This window comes from Mus caroli, unplaced genomic scaffold, assembly GCF_978045245.1.
Source record: "Mus caroli unplaced genomic scaffold, Mus_caroli_1 scaffold_2, whole genome shotgun sequence".
NCBI lineage: Eukaryota > Metazoa > Chordata > Mammalia > Rodentia > Muridae > Mus > Mus caroli.
The window spans coordinates 34,179,555-34,201,266 of record NW_028227257.1 but is presented as its reverse complement, the minus strand read 5'-3'; the positions used below and the strand labels follow the sequence as shown (position 1 = coordinate 34,201,266).

At 43.1% G+C, this 21,712-nt stretch overlaps 1 protein-coding gene across 3 annotated transcripts in view; it reads left to right on the top strand.

The window, feature by feature from the left end:
• The window catches only part of Rin2 (Ras and Rab interactor 2), a 206,771-nt gene that overhangs the window by 37,588 nt on the left and 147,471 nt on the right, over positions 1-21,712 (top strand). The window contains exon 1 of one of the 3 annotated variants that reach the window (XM_029472239.2): positions 20,373-20,543. The exons of the other annotated variants lie outside the window; for them this stretch is intronic. The gene's annotated coding sequence lies outside the window, so the exon portion shown is untranslated. Of the gene's footprint in view, positions 1-20,372; positions 20,544-21,712 lie in introns of those variants that run through there. 3 annotated transcript variants of the gene reach the window in all.

The following is a 21,712-nucleotide window of genomic DNA, read 5'->3' as shown; positions in this document are numbered from 1 at the left end:
TTCTAGAAATGCTTAGAGTCAGCAGTTTAGAATCATTAATGTTTCAGACTTTAGAGTTCTGTTTTGGTTTTGGTTTTGGTTTTGGTTTTGGTTTTGGTTTTGGTTTTGGTTTTGGTTTTGGTTTTGGTTTTGGTTTTGGTTTTTTCTTCAGATTTTCAAATACTTGTATTGGTTTTACTGGTTGGGCATCCCTAACATGAAAGTTGAAGCACTCCAAAAATGCTTTGAATTTTCACAGTAGGGATGTTGAGTTTGTAGCTTAGTCATCTTAGCACATAATTCTGTAGGCTGATCGTTTGAGCTGGGACCAGCTGGTGGACTTCGTCTGGTCCTGCTGCATTTTTGCATTGCCATCCTCTGCCAGGCATCTGGGGGAAGGTGGCATCGACGGGGTGGCTGCCCTTGGTTCTGCATGTCTCCATTCTCCAGTCTGAGCTTATGGACATGGAAGCACGGCTTGACAGAGTGGAGAGAGTAGGGCTTGAAAATAAGAGTACGGCTTTCCCACATCCTGCTGGACAAAGCAAATAGAAAGGTTCAGCCCTTGACGGGATGGGGAGCTCCTACACAACCTAGCAAAGGTAGTCTGCGAGGACACAAGGTTGTAAATAAGAGCACATCTTCGAAATCTGCAGTACCACAGAAAATGTCAATAATCTACTGAGGGAACTAGCAATGTTACAAAGAGAGATGCTGGAAAGGATGCTGTTTGTGTGGTTTATAACACATGACAAAAATCTAATGGGATGCTGAAATTGTCCTAGAGTAGAAAAGCCACACATAGTCCCTCTTAGCTATCACACTGTCTGGAAAAGCAGAATTAAGATGCTTGGCAGAGCACAGTTGGGCGACAGGTGTCTCCCCCCTTTGTTCTTTTACCTTCTTATTGATGGGGATGGGAATACTGACAAGCAATGAGGGTTTGGCAGGCAGAAGGGAAGTTAAAAAAAAATGTAAGGAAGTGATTTCATCTGTCACTCAACAACAGACCCCACCCCCTTTAATTTGACTTGCCTGGACTGGCATCAGTTCTGCATGCTTCTTGACATTGCATCTTCAAGTACTGTGGTTTTATGTGTTGGAAGAGCAAAGAATAAAGAGTGGGGAAGTGCCAGCGGTCTGTACCCTGGCTCCTTCTTCATAGTTGAAGTTAAGGACGGCTTCAGCTTCAGTACTTGGCCTGGTAACACCCGCCCAACTCTATCTGTTGTTAAGTTTGTAGCCTTATAAGGGTGGAGTGATATCAGCCTTGCATGTCTTTGGGTCTGTATCTGTGGTTTTGACCAGTAGTAGTTATAAAATGGAAAAGACAAAAGAAAGTAAAACAAAGCAAAGCAAAAAAACTCAGGCTAACTGACTGGATTTTCAACCAAGATCTAACTATCTATTACATCCGAGGAAGTCATATGCAAAGACATTCCTAAACTTGATGTCACCAGTTGGAAATCAGCTTACCGTGCAAATGGGAGCTGAGGATGACAGTGTAGTAATTCTGCATCCGATAAAGAAGAATCCAATCCAAAACTAGTCAGGAGAGATAAAGAGAAGCAGCTACCTACTAATAAAGGGAACAATTCATCAAGATGTATCTAGTGTAAATATTTTTGTACTAAGTCATGGTCCTAGGTCACAAAGCAGGTACTATAAGACATAAGAAACCACAATACAATAATAGTGAGAGACTTTAATACCCAACTCTCATATCTACATGGGGCTTCTACAGTTAGAAAAATATCAGCAAAGAAACTTCAGAGTTAAATTATACTATAGACCCACTGGATTTAACAGATACCTACAGAAAACATGCCATCCAACAGATAGGGAATATACATCCCCAAAGGATACTAAAGAGTTCCTAGAATTGAAGGAATGAGATGAGAGTACACCCTACCAGACCCTAGGGTGCAGCCAAGGCAGACCTAATAGAAAGGTTTACAACTTTAAACACCAGATATTGGTATGTAATTTATTATACACCTTGAGGTTCTCACCAAAAACCAAAACAAAACAAACAAAAAACAGAAACTAAAATTCCGATTCATCAGATGGAAAGAAGTGATAAAGATTAAAACAGAAGTAGATGAAAGAGAAACGTCAAGAACAAGAGAGAGAATTGCTCAAAGAGTCAGTTATTTGAAAAGATGAGCAAAACCTATGAACCTGAAGCTAAACCAAAAGAAAGGGGAGGTACGAAGTGCTAAAGTTGGAAAGAAGAAGGAATTGTCATAACAGATTATGAAATCCAGAGGATCATTAGAGAATACTTCAAAAACTTACATTTCCCAAAGCCAGAAAACCTACAGGGAATGCATACATTTCTAAATGCATCCAACCTACAAAGTTAAAGCCAGGAGATATAAACAATTTAGCTAGAACCAACACTAAGCAATGAGATTGAGCGGTAACTAAAAGACCCACCATGGAGAAAAGCCCAGGACTCACTGCGGAGAGCAGGTTGAGGTATGTGGGCTACAAAACATCCTTAAAAGTCTAACAGCAACACTTCTAAGGGAGACACTACCGATCTCATTCTATGAAGCTCGTATTTCCATGACATAAAAGTCAGATAAAAACACAAGAAACTTACAGACCAATGATGAACATAGGAGAGAATTAAAGGCTATGATGAACATAGAAGCGAAAATACTCAAAAAAATACATGTAGATCAAGTTAACACATCAAGAAAATCATACAGCATGACTGAATGGATTTCTCCCCAAGGATAGACAATTGTTCCAAGGTACGTAAATGAATACATTTATGTAAATATATAAAAATAAACTTAAGGGCAGAAATTACATGATCGTTTAGATAGATGCAGAACGGGTCCTTGAGAAAGTTCAACATAACTGAACTGAAACATTCTGAAGAAATTTGGAATAGATGATGCACATTATCTAAAATAAAGGCAACATACAACAAAGCTACAGCCAACCTTAATATTATGTGAGCTGAGAGCTTCTCAAATCTGGAACAAGACAAGAGTGGCCTCTTTGGTCTTATTCAATACAGGACTGGAATTCTTAGCTAGAGCACTTAGACAAGAGAAAGATATAAAAAAGGATAAACTAGGAAATGCAGTCAAGCTACCCCTCTTTTGCAGGTAGCATGATTACATCCATAAAGGATCCTAAACCTTCAGACCTGAAAAACACATCCAGTCATGTTGCATGTAAAATCAGTAACATTAATACCAATAATGAAAGAAACACCAATCATGAGCTTGTGGAGGAAGAAATTGGGAAAAACAAATCACTCACAATGGCTTCAAAAGGTAAATAATCAAGAACAAACCTAACAAATGAGCTAAAAACCTAAGACACTGAAAAAAAGATATTGTAGAAGACACTGAGTGATAGAAAACCTTCTATACTCCTGGATTGGCAGGATTAATGGTATAAAACTGGCTATACTACCAAATTAACATATAGATTGAATACATTCCCCATCAAAATTCCAATGATGTTTTTCACAGAATAAAAAAAAAATCCTGAAATTCATGTGGAAACGCAAAAGATCATAGATTCCCCAATTCAGTCTAAAGCAGAAAGAACATCCTTAGCAGCATCAGAACCATCCTGCAGCCCACAGTAACAAAGACAGCATGACACTGGGACAAAAACAGATATGTTTATAAACATGTGTCAAAAACACATTCATGGAAAAATATATTCGGCAAATGGTGCTGCTAAAATTGTATGATCAACAGAAAAATAAGCATCCACATCTCTCACTTTGCCAAAAAAATCAAGTGAAAAACAGACCAAAGACCTTAAATTTAAAGCCCAAAGTACTGAAACTGCTAGAGGGAGACAGGGAAAACATTTCAACCTATGGGCTGAGAGATTCTGAGTAGAAGAACCTCTCAGCAGCACAGGAAATGGCCTTCAAAGTTGACCAATGGGATTCTATGAAATTAAAAAGCTTCCACACAGCAAAAGAAACTATCTGCAGAGTGCAGACAGCCTGACGAATGGAGAATATAGCCATCCATACATCAGGTAGGAATACATAAAGAACTGCACAAATAGGGGCTGGAGAGGTGTCTCAGAAGTCAAGAGCCCATGCTGCTCTTTCAGAAGACCTGGGTTTGACTCCCAGCACTCACATTGGGTGGCTCACAATGGCCTGTGATTTTAGATCCAACAGAGCTGCTGCTGCTGCTGCTGCGCACGACTGCATACACACACACACACACACACACACACACACACACTAGTACACTTAATATTAAAATAGATCTAGAAAAAAAAAAAGAACTACAGAGACAGGCAGAGAAAGACACCCAGAGAGTGGGCTTTGTGCCTCACCTGAGCACCACAGTAGAGCTGGCACTAGTGGCCAGGGCACTGATTAGCCAGCTTTGAGGGCATGAGTGTGGGTGAGCTGGTTGTGAGGTAGCGTAGGTGTTAAGGTGATGTTCTCTACTCCCTCACCCCTCACCACCTGGGATAATCAGCAGAGCTGGCCCCAAGGTCATGAGAGCAGAAGAGCTGGCCCTGCCCCTCACAGGCTACAGCACTCAGGAGAGTGAGCCTGGCACCTTACCTGGGCAACACAGTGAAACTGGCCCTGATGGTGAAGGCACTGGTGAGCCAGCCACAAGTGTGTGAAATCGGGAGAGTTGGCCTAGTCCCTGATGGCTGCAGCTCTTGGTAGAGCAGATCCTGCACCTCAGCTGGACAGCACAGTGGAGCTGACTCTGGGGGGTACAGATGAGATGGCCTTGAGGGCATGAGTGTGGGAGAGCTGACCCTACCTTCTGCTGGAGGCAGTGCTGGACAGCTGTCCCTGGTGGTGGGGATGCGGCAGAGCCAGCAGGCTGACCAGCTCAGCTATCACCCACACCCAGATCCAGGGTTTTGAGTCAGCCGAGCCCAAAATCTACATCATCTATGAACCCTTGGAGTGCTGGAAAGAGCCAGTTCTGCTGATCTAAAGCTTCAGGATCTCCATGACACAGGGCAGCAACAGGTTAAGTGGGAGGAGTCCCAATGAGGGTCCAATATTGATGGTATGGCAGAAGCCAGAGGCCTCAAACCAGACCAATTACTCACTGCCATGAACATTTGTAAGTGCAGCTGTGTGGACAGAGGGGTATACTGTGGGACACACTGTGACATACTGCAGCTTCCGCAATCAGGTGGATTTGATGCTTTGTTTTGCTTATTTGTTGTTTTGTCTGTTTTATAATTTCTTTTGGTGAGGAGGTTGCAAGGGCGGATATGAAGGCGGATATGAGGGCGGATATGAAGGTGGATATGAGGAGATGGGGAGATGAGTGGGACTGGGGTGTATGATGTGACCCTCACAATCTGTTAAGAGTTGGGAAAAGCCGGGCAGTGGTGGTGCACGCCTTTAATCTCAGCACTCGGGAGGCAGAGGCAGGCAGATTTCTGAGTTAGAGGCCAGCCTGGTCTACAGAGTGAGTTCCAGGACAGCCGGGACTACACAGAGAAACCCTCTCTCAAACAAAACAAAACAGAGTTGAGAAAAAAGAACTTCAGAAACTAAACATCAAAAAAAATATAACTACCAACAAAAGAAGAAACATGAATGGACAAAAAAAAAAAGTTGTAATGTGTTTAAAGTCTTCAACATCTTTGGCCATCAGTATAATGATATTAAAGCTATTTTGATATTCTACCTCCTGTCAGAATGTCTATCGCCAAGAAAAAAAGTGATAAATTTTGGGGAGAATGTGTAAAAATAGGAGCTCATATTACTATTGTAATAGTGTTGGGTGATGCAGCCACGATGGGAATCTGTGAGGATATTTCTCAGGAAACTAAAGACAGAACGACCACAGGAACCACCGTACCGCCATCAGCTCTCGAACATGGACTCAAAGGGCTGTATCATACCAAAGAGGGTGCATTTGTTTGAAGATGTTTGTTGCTACTTTATCTCCAATTACAGGGCAATCGACAGCCTAGGTCAAACTAGAAAATATCATATGAAGGTAACCCATACAAAGACACAAGTACTGTATATTCTCTCTCAAACGAGCATCTTGGTTTGTAGTTTATATAAATGTGATTAGGTGGTGCTGTGTGTGGGTATAAGTCAACAAGTGAGAAAGAATCTGGGAGGGAAATAAGACGTTTTAAGGAAGTGGGTGGAGAGCATTATAGAGCAAGTGTGACAGCAAGGAAAGGGGAAGACCGAGGGGTTGGAGGCTACAAGTGACAGAGGGGAGAGATATGGGTGACAGGCAGAAGGAATATTGATCTACGCACATATGTATGGAGATGTCATAAGGAAACCGAGCATTCTGTATGTGCATTAAAAAGTTTAAATCTGCTTATTAACACAACAGAAAATGCACACACATACACATATACATACCTTTCCCAATTTACACAGCCTTTAAATTGCCCAAGAAATGTAATGTTAAAAAGGTATTTATAGATTGTATGCAAATGCTTGTTTCCTTTATATAAGAGACTTACCCATCCTCAGATCTTGCTAACTGGGAGTTTCTAAAACCAATTCCTAGGAATACTGAGGAAGAATATATATATATTCACATGGAAAAACGGAGAGCAAAGAGCAAAGAGATCAGATTGACTTACCCTGGATCACACAGAGAATATCTAAGGTAGCCTTTGTATGGCATCTTAGCGTCCTCTTCTGGGCATCCCATGGTAAGGTGCTTTCCCCACCAGGAACAACCAGCGTCACAGAGCTTTGAACTCCTTCCCCTTTCCTAGTTATGGTTACTGTGCCCAGGACAGGACGAGGAGGGGTTACAGGAGATGGCAGATGACACTAATGAAGAACTTACTGCAAGCAGTAAGTGAACTATTTGGAGTTGGTCCTCCACTCTACCTGTGCAATTAGGCTGTGTATTTTTCAGTGCCATCTTTGGATTCCCTCTTCTCCCCTGGCTGCATCCTGAAGGAGGATGCCAACAGTTTAAGTGTCATATTTTACATACCACAGATGGGGGCTCTAGTACTGTTCAGAGCCAGCCCTAAACTTCTGCCACTGTTGGGCTATTTGAAATACTCCCTCACTCTGGGCGCTGTCTCTGGGACTATCTCTCAGGCCTCAGCCCTGTACACACAGGAGCACAGTCTGACCTACTTCCCCTGTAGATGCCCCTCTCCTCTCTGCGCTGTAGTAGAATCTTAGAAATCGGTGCTTCAGCTTGTACAACCACTCTGGAAATCAGTCTGGCAGTTCCTCAGAAAATTGGACATAGTACTACCAGAGGATCCCGCAATACCTCTCCTGGGCATATATCCAGAAGATGTTCCAACCTGTAAGAAGGACACATGCTCCACTATGTTCATAGCAGCCTTATTTATAATAGCCAGAAGCTGGAAAGAACCCAGATGCCCCTCAACAGAGGAATGGATACAGAAAACATGGTACATTTACACAACGGAGTACTACTCAGCTATTAAAATGAATGAATTTATGAAATTCTAGGCAAATGGATGGACTTGGAGTGCATCATCCTGAGTGAGGTAACCCAATCACAAAAGAACTCACACAATATGTACTCACTGATAAGTGGATATTAGCCCAGAAACTTAGAATACCCAAGATATGAGATACAATTTGCAAAACACATGAAACTCAAGAAGAACAAAGACCAAAGTGTGGACACTTTGCCCCTTCTTAGAATTGGGAACCAAACACCCATGGAAGGAGTTACAGAGACAAAGTTTGGAGCTGAGACGAAAGGATGGACCATCTAGAGTCTGCCATATCCAGGGATCCACCCCATAATCAGCTTCCAAACGCTGACACCATTGCATACACTAGCAAGATTTTGCTGAAAGAACCCAGATATAGTTGTCTCTTGTGAGACTATGCCAGGGCCTAGCAAACACAGAAGTGGATGCTCACAATCAGCTATTGGATGGATCACAGGGCCCCCAATGGAGGAGCTGGAGAAAGTACCCAAGGAGCTAAAGGGATCTGCAACACTATAGGTGGAACAACAATATGAACTAACCAGTACCCCGGAGCTCTTGTCTCTAGCTGCATATGTACCAAAAGATGGCCTAGTTGGCTATCAATGGAGAGGCCCATTGGTCGTGCAAACTTTATATGCCTCAGTACAGGGGAACGCCAGAGCCAAGAAGTGGGAGTGGGTGGGTGGGGGAGCGTGTGCGGGACTTTTGGGATAGCATTGGAAATGTAAATGAAATAAATACCTAAAATAAAACAAATCGGTGCTTCTTCTCTGTGTTTCTGTGCAGAGGCAGGCATGTGCTGCCATCAGCTGGTTGAAAAGTCTTAAGAGGTTCAGTAACAATGCATTTCTTTATTTTTCTCTGCATGCTGTTTCTTCCTTTTCTGCTCCCTCAACCCTATCCTCACTATTTTCAATGATGGTTTTAGATTTCTTAATATGGAAATAATGCATAAACCTTGCCTGAAATAATTATTTGTGCTGGAAAGCTTGCTGTGAGTTAGGTCCTCTAGGCAGGTTGCATGTCCTTACCTCACTTAAGGTTGATAGGTGCCATTCTTGTCTGCATTTCAGAGTTGAAAATGAGTTGTGACATCTGGCACAGTCTGGTGGTCAGTGAATAGTCACCATTATTTGTAAGAGTGAGGTCTTAGTTTGGGTCAAGAACTGGAATGTAAGACCAGAGAGATGGCTCAGACACTTTCTGCCATGCCTGGTGACCTGAGCAGCTTGTGTTTGAACCTTGGGGCCCACGTGGTAGAGGAGAGGACTGACCCCTGCAAGTTGTCCTCTGTCCTCTGACCTCCACGTGTGCACCCTGGCATGTATACACCACCCACATAAAATGATTAATTGTTAAAAATCAAAATGAAAGACTATACAGGAATATAGCGCCCCGAGTGAGCGATACCAGAAGCATGGTGTACAATTTGGTGTCTGTTGCTGTGATGAAGTACTGACTGACCCAAACCAACTTGAGATGGAAAGAGCCTGTTTTATCTTACAGGTTACAGTCCATGATTAAAGGAAACTAAGACAGGAGCTTCAAGCAGAGCCATGCCCACTAGCTTGTTCTCATGCCCATCTTCAGCCACCTTTCTTATACAGCCCAGGCCCACCCGCCTAGGATGGCATCTCCGTAATGAGATAGGTCCTCCCGCATCAATTACGGTTCAAGAACATATCTCCACGCTGGAGAGATGGCTCAGTGGTTACACGCATTGGTTGCCCTTCCAGAGGCACTAGATTCAATTCCCAGCACCGACATGGCCTCTCACAACCATCTGTAATTCCAGTTCCAGAAGTCCAACATCCTCTTCTAGCCTCCATGAGCCAACCAGCCACAAGATATGTGGGACTCAGTTTCACTAGGGATCTGTGACAGAGTATACAGCATACATTTTGCTCATACCTCAAGCACCTAGGGGTTGGCCAACACAGGCTGAACTCACCTAGCTGCTGCTTTCCCAGCTCTGGCTCAGCTGGGCTCCTTGACGAACACTGTTAAGCCTGACAGGCGCCTGATCACATCCTAAGAGCAGGGTAGAGCAGGAGCTGCCTGAAGGATGCTTCTCTCCAGTCCTACATGGCTCAGGAAGTGTACAAGTAGAAACACAAAGGCCTCTTCTGACCTAGGCTTGCCACCTCTCTCTTATTCTATTGGCTAAAAACCATGTCATGCTCAAACCTGAGTCAAGAGGAGGAACGGGATATTCATTCACCTTTGCTGGGAGAGTTCTTGATATTGACCTTGGCGTAAGACCAGTAGGGCAGCCCACCCTCTCGCCTCTGCCTTCTGCCAGATTGGGAAACCAGAATGTGAAATTTGAAAGTGTTTGCTGTACCATTGCCAATTTTAGTAGTAGCTGCGATTGTCCTTAGTGATCTGCTCATTGCAATTAGTGGGATGCTGTGCACATTTATGCTACAGAAACCTCTCAGCATCTCTGACATCGGTTGGGATTTTTGGCCTTATTTTGGGAGATGGCTTTGTGCATCTTAGACTCACGATGCCTTTGGAGTATGCAGCATGCTCCACTCATAAAATGGTTTGATGTGGAATCTGTGGGTCCCAGTTGATCTTGCTTGTCTGAAGATAAAAGCAGTAAGGACAGTGGAACAATTGCCAGTCTTAGGGATGTGTGTGTTTTCCTTCATTTTAGGTGAAGCCTTTGGATGCTGTAAAATATGCCATTTCTTTGCTTCTCTGGATACCTTGGCTCTCTTAGCTGGCGAGGATACAACTTAGCTGGAAGGAGAAGAGGCAATGCTTTCACGCTGGTTATAAATTTACAGGACTTTTTCCAAGTTAACATGGAAAAGACTTGCTGTTTTATGCTTCTTCTAAGTTCTAAGTCATAAAGCATATGCTAAGGTTGGCATGACTGTGAGTCCTTGGCTGTGCAGAGGAGGCCTGCAGAAGAAATCTTTGCATGATTGAGTATCTTTCCAACTCTCCTGAGTTATTTATACTGTGCCCATGCCTCCTTGTCTGAGCAGGCTAGGCAGGCAGGCAGGCAAGCAAGCAAACAAATAAACCCAGGAGCCCAGGGCTGTACCGCAGTGACATCTTCTTAGTAGTCCTCATGGAACATTCAGTTAAGGTATTAGTGAAACTGTATGTCACAGTAATACTGTCAAAATTTCTGTGTTTGGGGCTGGAGGGATGGCTTGCCTGTTAAGAACAGTACTGTAGAGGACTCATTCAATTCTCAGAATCCTTATGGGGGGTCGGGGTTCACAGCTGCCCGTAATTCCAACTCCAGGATATCCATTGCCCTCTTCTGGCCTCCAAGAGCACACACACTCACACGCACATACCCCACACACAGACACATAGCTAAAAATAATAAAAGTAAGTCTTTGTAAAGTGCCTATACCCTTAGTGGCATGTTTCTGTCTGTAGAGATTAACATAACCCAAGAGAAGGAAACCACTCATGTGCATGAATTAACAAGTGTCACCTTGTGCTGGGTAGATTTATGTCAACTTGACACAAACTATTGTCATTGGAGAGGAAGAAACTTCAGTTGAGAAAATGCCTTCATCAGTCCAGGCTGTGAGTCAGCCTGTAGAGCAGTTTCTTAATTAGTGATTGATGGGGCTTGGGGGGAGGCAGCCATTGTGGGTGGTGCCACTCCTAGGATGGTGATCCTAGGTTCTGTAAGAAAACAGGTTGAGGGCTGGTGAGATGGCTCAGTGGGTAAGAGCACTGACTGCTCTTCCGAAGGTCTTGAGTTCAAATCCCAGCAACCACATGGTGACTCACAACCACCATAATGAGATCTGACACCCTCTTCTGGTGTGTCTGGAGTGAGCAGGGACTGAGTGAGTGGAGTTGACCGGAGCAAGCAGGGCCGTCCAGAGAGAGCAGAGGTTCTAAAGTTCAATTCCCAACAACCACATGAAGGCTCACAACCTACAGTGAGTATGTACACAGCTACAGCTACAGTGTACTTACATACAATAAATAAATAAATAAATTTTTTTAAAAAGCAGGTTGATCGAGCAATGGGGAACAAGCCAGTAAGCCGCACCCTCTCCATGACTTTTGAATCAGCTCCTACCCCCAGGATCCTGCCCTGTTTGAGTTTTTGTCCTGACTCTTTTCTCTTTTGAACAGTAAGAGTTCATAAAACTCTTCATAAAACAGTGATATGAAAGTATAAGGCATATAAACCCCTCCCTCCCCAAATTGGCATTTTATTACAGCAATAGAAACCCTAACTAAGATCTACCTTTGACTCTCCCCAAAATCAAACCCTGGGATCTAAATGCCAGTTATTGACTGGGTAGATGACTCTAGGAAGCATAGCAGGAGAGAGAGAACAGGGAAATGGGACAGAGAGGGGGGAAATAGCTGGCAATCCCAGAGTTACGATGGTGGGAAAGCCGGGTATAGTTAGTAGAAACCACCCACTGATGTTTGAGTTTTGAGCTTTTTCTTGGCTAGCAATATACAGGGAATGGTCCTTTTCGGGCTCCTAGGCAGCAGATGTGACCTTAGGATCTGACCTAGAGATGCATTCTGGTAGGTGGTAAAGGTAGACCTGGGGCCTTCTTCTCAGAAATAGCTAATTGGGGGAGGGGGTGTCTTTAAGGGCCAGAACTTGACCTGGGTGCTTCCCCTCTCCCCTTTCTCTTCTTCCTGTCTGCCAGTATGTGAAGGGTAGCCTCCTCTACACACACCTGCTGCTGTGGCTTCCTGCCCTAGTGCAGAAGGCTAAGCAATTATGGACTGAACACTCTGAAACCATGATCCAAATAAATCCTTCCTTCCACTAAGTTGTGTCTTCTAAGCATTCGATTACAGCAAAGAAAAAGAAAACAAGGCTGAGCCAGGTGCTGTTAGCATCTGTGGCAGTGCACTCAAGAGATTTGGAGGGAAGGAAAGGATAACTTTTAATACTAGGCACAACAGAACCTAAGTATCTTTGATCATTATGTAACCTTTTTTTAAGGAGCATATGTGAAACTCTGCACTTAATTTTAGGCAGAAATCCATGTTTGGAACAAACTCTAATTTTTTTAAAAGACAAATTCTCACCATGTAGACCAGACTGGCCTCACAGAAATCCACCTGTCCTGACCCACAGGTGCTAGGATTACAGGCTTGTGCTAGTGATCTCTGCCTAAGCTCTCATTCTTTAATAGGGCTTCAAGTATAATGTATCTGGCCATAAATTTTACTTTAAGATATACATATGAGTGTTTTGGTACCTTATACAACTTCCTAGACATTTCATAAAATGGAGTGATGTATCAATAAATGGACTTTTTGGGCTAAACTACTTTCACTCAATTATGTTATTAAAGTAACTCATAGGCCAGTTTGTTCCCTTTTGTGTCTTTTTTTATTAATTAATTCTTCTATATATTTACATCCCCATGTTGCCCCCTTCTCAGTCCCTTCTTGAAGAGTTCTTCTCCCCATCTCCCCATTTGTTTCTGAGAGAGTACCCGACTCCGAGTATCTCCCCACCCTGAGGCATCAAGTCTCTACAGGAATAGATGCATCCCCTCCCACTGACACTAGACAAGACAGTCCTCAGCTACATATGTACCAGGCTCCTATGACCAGCCCTTGTATGCTCTTTGGTTGATGGTTCAGTCTCTCAGTGCTCCCAAGGGTCCAGATTAGTTGACATTGTTGGCCTTCCAATTGGGGTTGCCATACCCTTCAGTTCCTTTAATCCTTCCCCAAACTTTTCCATGGGGATCTCCAACCTCCATCTAATGCTTGATCCTTTTGTGTCTTAATTAGATTTCATTGTATAAATGCCCTGAATTTCATTTATGTATTCTGTGTTGGTAGCGATTATGATTGTTTTGGCTTTATTATAATTCCCAAGCTGCTATGTAGAACGTCCTAATGCAAGATTTTAAGGACATTTATTTCATTTTGAGTGTAATTTCTGGGTAATGTAAGTATGTACTTATTTTTTTTTATGAAACTGCTAAATTGTTTTCCTAAGAGGATGTAGTAATTTATATACCCCCGCCCCCCGTCATATCTGAGCATCGCCACTTTTTGAGCCATTTCCCCACCCACAGCTGATATCACAGATCTTCTATTTTATCACACTGGGTAACTCTGCTGCAGTGTGTGGTGGTCTAAGCATTGCCCTGATGGTTCATGACACTGAACATCTTACATCTTTCCACATGCTGATCTGTCATCTGTATGACCTCCCTTGGTTTAATATCAGTTTGCATATTTGGTTTATTCTGTGTTTCATTGTTTTGTTTTTGTCAAGTGGCAAGAGTTCCTAAGAATTACAGGGTTTTTTTTTTCATGTTCAAAATCCACATAAAAAAGTAAATAGTACTCTAGTACCCAGGACTCTCCTGTCATAATGGCATACTCTGGAATTATTTTGTAAGATGGTTAGCGTCACCAAAAGCATCTAACGGAAGGGCAAAGGGGAATTGGATTGTCAGTCGTTGGCCAGAGACAGTGATTTAAATTCACCCACGATGAGCTGTTATATCATAATTCTGTAGCCAAAAATATTGACAAATTCAACCAGAAAACATTGTCTTTATGTCTGGGGTATAGTTTGAACATGTTTTAAGGAGGGAGGCATTTGGAAACATAGATAACTTATAGAAAACTAGATGTGTTGGTAATATGATCCCAAATGTTTCATGTGAAATGATCGATAATATCTTTGGGTCTTACTAAGTGACAAAATGTGCTGTGTAGTTTAGAATAAAACACGGTATCCTTAAACGCTGAACACAGAAAACAAATGTTTCTCGTGTTTGCTCTGAACCGTTTCGTGGCAGGTGAAACGTAAATGTGTACTTGAAAAGTCACAAGTGGAGTGTAAAAGCAGGGATTGCTGAGGTTTGAGTAGCTTGGCCGTAGGAGATTCACAAACATGGGGAAGAGAGTCACCCAAAAGCCAGCCACTCTGAAGCTATCTATACCCAGGCTGTCTGCTGCAGGCTCGGCTCTCTTGAGCATTTAGGTTTGTGAGTGGTACGTGGATAGGTGACCGTGTTGTACACCTCCTCTGCTCTCTTTCTCTTCCTCGGTGCCTCCACCAGCCCTATGCTTCCTGATCCTGACTCACGGTGACTGTTCAAAGCAACTGCTGCAGTCATGTAACATTCTACCCAAGGCTGCTCCCCCTCGCCACCCACGTTGTTAAAGTCATTCAGCTCCTGATTTTTAAAGTCTACATGGTCATCTATAGGGCCAAAATAAACCAGATCCCCTCCAAACATTAATTCAATACTATGTTTTATGAAATTTGGCTATGTCTTTTTTTTCTACTCACAAAGAGGCTCAACATTTGTTTCTGCGTGGTTGTAATAAGCTCATACATCGAGTCTGAGCTTCATGGCTTTATGTGTTTGCTTCCAGAAGGTTCCAAAGTGATGGATTCCAGTAACTTTGAAGATTGCTTGTGAGATAATCAGATTTGTTTGTCTTGTTTTTTTTTTTAATTTCATTTGAATGGATTTAATTTTATCCTCTTATCTAAAGCTATTAAGTAATTCATTTTGAGAATTAAATTATGCTAGAGAAAAGACAATAAGGCAAAAGCTTTTATAAATAAAGATAGAAGTAATATAAAGTAAAAAGTCAACGTTTCAAAGTTTGGTGGTATGCAAAAGAAATCAAAGAAGGCATATAGAGGAATAGTGAAGAGTAGCGAAAACTATTACATTGCTCCCCTTGGCTTCTCACAACTCCGAAGTTTGCTGAGAAGAGCTCAGTGCTTTTGTGCAGTTGTACTGGGACGACGCTGGTTTACTTTGTCATCATTGCGTTTCTTTGCTTTGGAAAGTCACTTTTCTGCTGCTTCTTTACACGCCATAAAAGCGGAAGCCACCCCGACATTCTCGGTGTGGTATTTGCTGATACTGAAGTGTGTTTATGTGGTTTCAATCTGTAGTCCCCACACCCCTGCTCCTTAACCTTTTCTTTTGGATAATGTGAATCATGGTTTGGTTCGTTTTTTTTTTTTTTTTTTTTTTTTCCTTCTACCCTCGGCACCATGATTCAGTACCCTTCACTTCCTCTGATCACTAACTTGCCCCCACAGCCCTCTGGGAAGCTGATTTGTCGTGACTGAGCAAGCCACCTTGTGTGCCATTGGCCAGCACCAGCTGAACAGCTACCCTGAGGGAGTGGGATGAAGGTGGCCGCCACATCCTGCTTTGGGGAAGTAACAAAAGGCTCAGTTTTGAGGATGTGTCTGCTTTGTAGCAGTGCATGGGTTCCTCTTTATTTGTAATGTACAGATAAATCTCATATTGAGAAAAGGCAAAGCTGTCTCATTGGTGGACTCACTTCTACTCACAAGGTGCAGTTATAAGAGTTGAGCATCACCATCCCCGCGGGTGCATGGTACATGTTTGTGAGTGACTTGAATTTTACCATATGGATGCAGCTTTGAAAAACTTGGAACGGATTCAAATACCCCAAACACATTTGAACTTACTTGAGTCTAATTTCAGAGAAATTCGAGGCAAGAGATTTTTTTTTTTTTTTTTTTGGCTGTCCCTCCTTAGATGAGACGTACCAAGTCATTCTGAACGTGGTACCTTAGTTATGCTCAGTTATTTTCAGTAGTTTCCACTCCGTGTCATCTTGTCCATGGAAAGCTCGAGATTATCAGCCCCAAAGGTAGATGGGACCCCACCTCTACATGAGGCCCTTTTCTTACTTATAGTAAAACAAACCTTTCAGGTTCATGAGTCAAAGTAGTTTAAGAATGGGGACAAACATGCAAAGTAGTTACAGGCTGAAAATGTGTCAGAGGTCAGTTTTGCTTTCCGCTTTCGGTAGTGTTAAGACTGAATTTTTAAAAAAGATTTATTTATTTGTATTATGTATCTGAGTACACTGTAGCTGTGCAGATGGTTGTAAGCTATCATGTGGTTGCTAGAAATTGAACTCAGGACCTCTGCTCGCTTCGGCCCAAAGATTGATTTATTATTATATGTAAGTACACTGTAGCTGTCTTGAGACACACCAGAAGAAGGTGTCAGATCTCATTACGGATGGTTGTGAGCCACCATGTGGTTGCTGGGATTTGAACTCAGGACCTTTGGAAGAGGAGTCAGTGCTCTTAACCGCTGAGCCATCTCTCCAGCCTGAATTTTCACCTCAGGTTTCCTATAAGCTTCCCAACATGGAAACTTAGGGATAGAAACACTGGTAGCAAACAGTGCCTCCTGGAAAGGGGTGGATGTCACTGACCTAAGCTAAGTCACAAGCATACAAAGCTGGATCAAGAGACAGAGAGAAGGCTCAGTCTGTAAAGGCCCTTACCACCAAGCCTGGCAAAATGGAAGCTGAGAGATACTGGAAAATTACCTTTATATTTTCAAAATTGAAATCACTCCATGGTCAGTAGCTTGTTTGGGGTCAGGTACTGTGGAGGGCCAAGGCTGTGGATCAAGTTCTCATGGATTGGATGTAGAGTCTGAGCTTCAGTCAAGAGCTAAAAGCACACATTGGCATTCAAATCCAGATTGCTGTGAATTTCAGTAGTAGTGAAGTGTTACGTTACCTGTCAGACCCATAAAGATTTAATTATTGTTAATGCTCATAGTTTAAAAGAGGTTGTGACATGGTTTAAAACACACACACAAAAAAACTAAAAACAAATTTTTTTTTAGTTAATTGAGGTATTGTGGTATATCTATCTGTCTTTGAAGTAATACTTTACACTTATGAAAGAGACAAGGTAGATATATCTGATGAATACATTGGTAGACAGTCTGCGCAGTGATTTCTCTATGTAAAAAATGTGTGTGCACAGGTTCCTCACATACGAACACATTTGAGCATTCATACATATTCATGTTCTTAACACCTGGTAAGATTTATTTCTAGGTGAATAAAGACTAGAATGTGTTTTAGTCAAGTAGCGTGGCCATAACAAAATACTACCAAGATAATAGCTTTTGCAACAGAAATATACTACATTTAGTTCTGAAAGCCAGGGAGGGCTGAGATCAGCGTGCCCACTTAGTTGGGTTCTGGTGAGGACTGCTTCCTGGCTTGCCGTGGGCTTCCTGACTTGTTGCTGGCTTCCTTCTCCCTACATCCTCAAGTGGTAGAGAATGTGAGCAAGCACTCAGGGAACCAAGGTCACTAACACCATTGTGGGGGGAATATGGATGGGACCCCAGCAATCAGTCCAGAATCCAATACTCTGTCTACATACATTTGTTTTCAGTTTTTCCAAAGAACATTTATAATTTAATCATCAAGATTGTATTTTCGTTCAGAAAACTAAAGCAGAGAGCTGTCAGGAACTGGAAATTATATCTAATTCAAAACTTTAAGTTTTTATTTTGATGCCTTCGTAGCTTTTGTGAGGGTGAGGAGTATTTACCTGTGTGTGTGATCGTGAGAGTTAGACCTCAGGCTTCATGCACATAAGCTAAGCAGTCTACCACTGACTTACATCTCTAGCCCCCAGCCCCAGTCTCTGTAGATACTGAAGTTTGGTGACTTTACAGAGACGAGTGTGTATCAAACGCGTATGGAAAGCCACAGTTTCTAGTCCAGTGTTCTTTTTGCTGTAACAGGTGGTAAGTCTGCATATGGACAGCCGACTTCTTTACCTTCCCACCTTGACTCCCAGCCCCTTGGTGGAGGAAGAGCAGCTATGAAGGCTCTCCTATCATTTCTGGCTCAGTAATTCAGGGGCAGGGCCAGTGAACTTACTTATTGATCCTTAGTTCCCAAGAGTCAGTGTAGGTAGCCAGCTCTGGGCATGAGCTCTAAGGGAAGTCAAGCTAGGTCACCATTTGGTGACTTCTCTGTGGCAGAAAAATATTTGCACAGAACTACCAGGGGTGTAATAAATAGCTGGCAAAATGCCCGTGTGTTTACCAGTTAGCTCTTGCAAGCTGGAGTGGGTCCAGTATGTGGCTGTAGGTGATCCTGGCCCTGCTGGGCTTGGTAGCTGGTATTGGCTTCACACTGGGAATTCAGGCCTCAGAACATTTTTTACATTGTCTCAGGTGTGCTTGGGTTCCACAGAGCAAACCATCGCCTAAATCATGGCCACTCTGGTTACTGGTGGCCCCCACTGCTTCTACCACCTCTATCTGCATGCCATGGAGTTTATGAACTCCACTGCTCTTTACTCAACTTAAGTGAGACCCCTGAATTTTACCTTAGATGTCTTTCCCTCTTCCCACCTCCCCCAGGCACTTAAGTTTTATGTCCCTAAATAGACCTTACATATATGCCCCATCCTTTATATTTATCTCATATGCATGCTATGCCCCATATGGTTGGCCTTCTGCTATTGTACAGTCCTGCTCAGAACTAGTTAGTGGTTAAAACTACTCTGCGTTTTGGGGTTCAATAAGCCAGAACAGAACAGAATCTTAGAACTTATATCTGTGACTGGTTTTCAAGTCTTAGTAGCCAGCCAGCTTTGAGGCTGTGCCTCGTTGTCCACTGCAGTGTGGAACCTGAATGTCGTTGTATGTTCTGCAAGACAGCTCTGCATGCCCTGGCCAGATTCTGATTGCTTTCCATAGAGTTCTCAAGGCTCCTACAGTGGTGTCAGCATTGGACCTGTGGTTTCCCCAGAGCATAGCTTCACCTCTCATTGCCTGCCCAGGTTCTTCTTCCTACCTAAAGTCTGTCCATCCACCTAGGCTTACCCTAGAGGTTACTTCCTTGTCAAGTCTCTCGTGGAATAACTTCTACTTCCCACTCTCTATTCCAAGACACCACTCTCAGCTTTAGTAATGATCTCATAGGTGTCTGGGGAGCACAGTATTTGTGTATGCCATCGCTCATTGACTACTAGGTATGTTGTAGATCCTAGATCATATGAGTGAATTGTGGGCATGCATTGCCCATTAGTACTTAAATGATGGAAGGTTAAACCAAAAACGAGAAAAGTGGATTTTTTTTTTTAAATTTAGGATCATGGCAATGAATAACAGCCAATCAATAATTAGGAAAGAGACAATATGGAAATAAAGGTTGTACAACTTATAGGACCTGGAGGTATAGGCACATACTATGCCTGGAGGCCACATACCTGGATATCATAGTGTAGTAAGTATGTATGCATGAGGGAGAGGGAGAGGGGAGAGGGGAGAGGGGAGAGGGGAGAGGGGAGAGGGGAGAGGGGAGAGGGAGATGACTAGTGTCTTCAGGGTATTAGACTACCTAGCATTTCTGTGACAGCTTCAATAAATGAGTTCAGAGCAAGAAGACAGGAATTCTAAGAGGTCACACAGAGATTTAGAGACTGTCATTCTGGCCTCTCTGCAAACCCATAGAGGAAGGTGTCAGAAGAACCGAGTGGGTTGCATCTTACTGTCCCATAGGGAAGTGGTCTCCAGATGGTGGTTTATAGAAGGCTGATGTCTGGATCAACCACATTGAGGAACTAGAAGGAGGTAAGTGGCTGGAGTTTGTGTTGAAGGTGACAGAGCCCTGCTTCTGGTAGAGGAAAACCAAGCTTATCTTCAAAATGAATGCAGCCGTGATGTAAATTTCTAAGGATTCACTCCACAAGGACTAGACCTGGTTTATTTCTCCCCTGCAGAATCCTAAAGGATGTTTACAGGTGAGGTGGGGTTATGATCTCCCAAATCTTCAAGCCTGTGACATCATTCTCCAGGCTATCCACTCTTAGGCTAGACCCATGCATATTTTCTTTGTAGGTGACTCAGTGCTCTGAGCTTCCTGAAGACATGGTAGACTGGGAATGCTGTTGGGTTGGTGTGGCAGAAGTTGACAGGCTTATTAACACTTAGAGTGAGACCTGTAAAGATCTGACCATTCTTCAATGGGCTTCTCAAAGCCTATAAATGAGATTTTGTTCTGTTTGTAAACGAATCCCCCAAATGGCGAGAGTTCCCAGGAACTATACAATGGAACTGATGGAAGATCCCATGTTCATCTGGAGAGCTACAGAACTAAGGAATGCAAAAGCCAGAGCAGTGACAACTTGATTCTGTTTTATAGCTCTACAGGGCCTCTTCACTGACCCTGAAAGGCTTCTGTCTCCCGGGTGTTGGGATTACTACAGTGGTGTAGAAGAGCACCCCTAGTGCCTGTGCTTATGAGACTTTCTCAACAGTGCAGCAGGAGCCTGCTGATTCACACTGGTAAGCCCTACACATCTGTAAATCCTGATGGTAAAGCACCAAGACATCGATTTGGATGGGCACAGCCACATTTTAGTTATCTGTGGTCACTCTTTCCTGCTTACTTTAGCATGCATGTTAGAGTTCACATTTTACACTATAATTTAGCCTGCAAGGAACTTGTATGCATTTAATGTGCTACCATTATTCCCCCAGTCCCCGCAGTGGACTACGTAAAAGAAGCTGATGATAACAGACTTTTTTAGATTTGCCTTTTATTATTGTTTGGGGGTTTTGGGTTTATTTTTATTTTTTTAATTAATTTATTTACTTTACATCCCAATATCAGTCCCCTTTCCTCCCAGTCCCCCTCTCACAGATCCTCCCCCTATTCCACCCTCCTCTCTCCCCCACAAACTACCCACCTCCATTTCCTCTATCCCAGCCCCCATACCCCCACCCTCACGCCACCCTTGGTACATCAAGTTACTTCAGTACTAGCCTCATCCTCTCCCCCTGAGGCTAGACAAGGCAGCCCAGTTAGGAGAATGAGATCTACAGGCAGGCAACAGATTCACGGATACTTCCTGCTCCAGTTGTTGGGAGACCGGCATGAATACCTTTTTTTAAATGTATTTATTTATTTATTTATTTAAAGACAGGGTTTCTCTGTGTAGCCCTGGCTGTCCTGGAACTCACTCTGTAGACCAGGCTGGCCTTGAACCCAGAAATTCGCCTGCCTCTGCCTCCCAAGTGCTGGGATTAAAGGTGTGTGCCACCACGCCCAGCAGATACCTTTTTATTATGTTTAGCTATGTATAAGTATGTGTACAGGAGTTCAGGGGCCTACAGAGGCTCAGGTCTAGAGCTAAAATTACAGATTGTGAGCGACCTGGTGTGGGTGCTGAGAACTGAATGTCTGTCCTCTGCTCTTAACCACCGAGCCAACTCTCCAGCCCTACATACTTTTATGTTAGCCTAGCAATGTAGTAGATCATGTTTCTAAAAACAGTTCTACAGGCTGAATATTCGTTTTCTCAATGACGAGACTGAGGCACGGAATGACTGTTCTAAGTCACAATCATTTCCTGGGACAAAGATTCTCTGTCTTAGCTCTCATCCAACAGAAGCAATGAGAATCTGCCTGTCACTGGAGCTCACAGGTAATGAACATGATGAGGACCAAAATG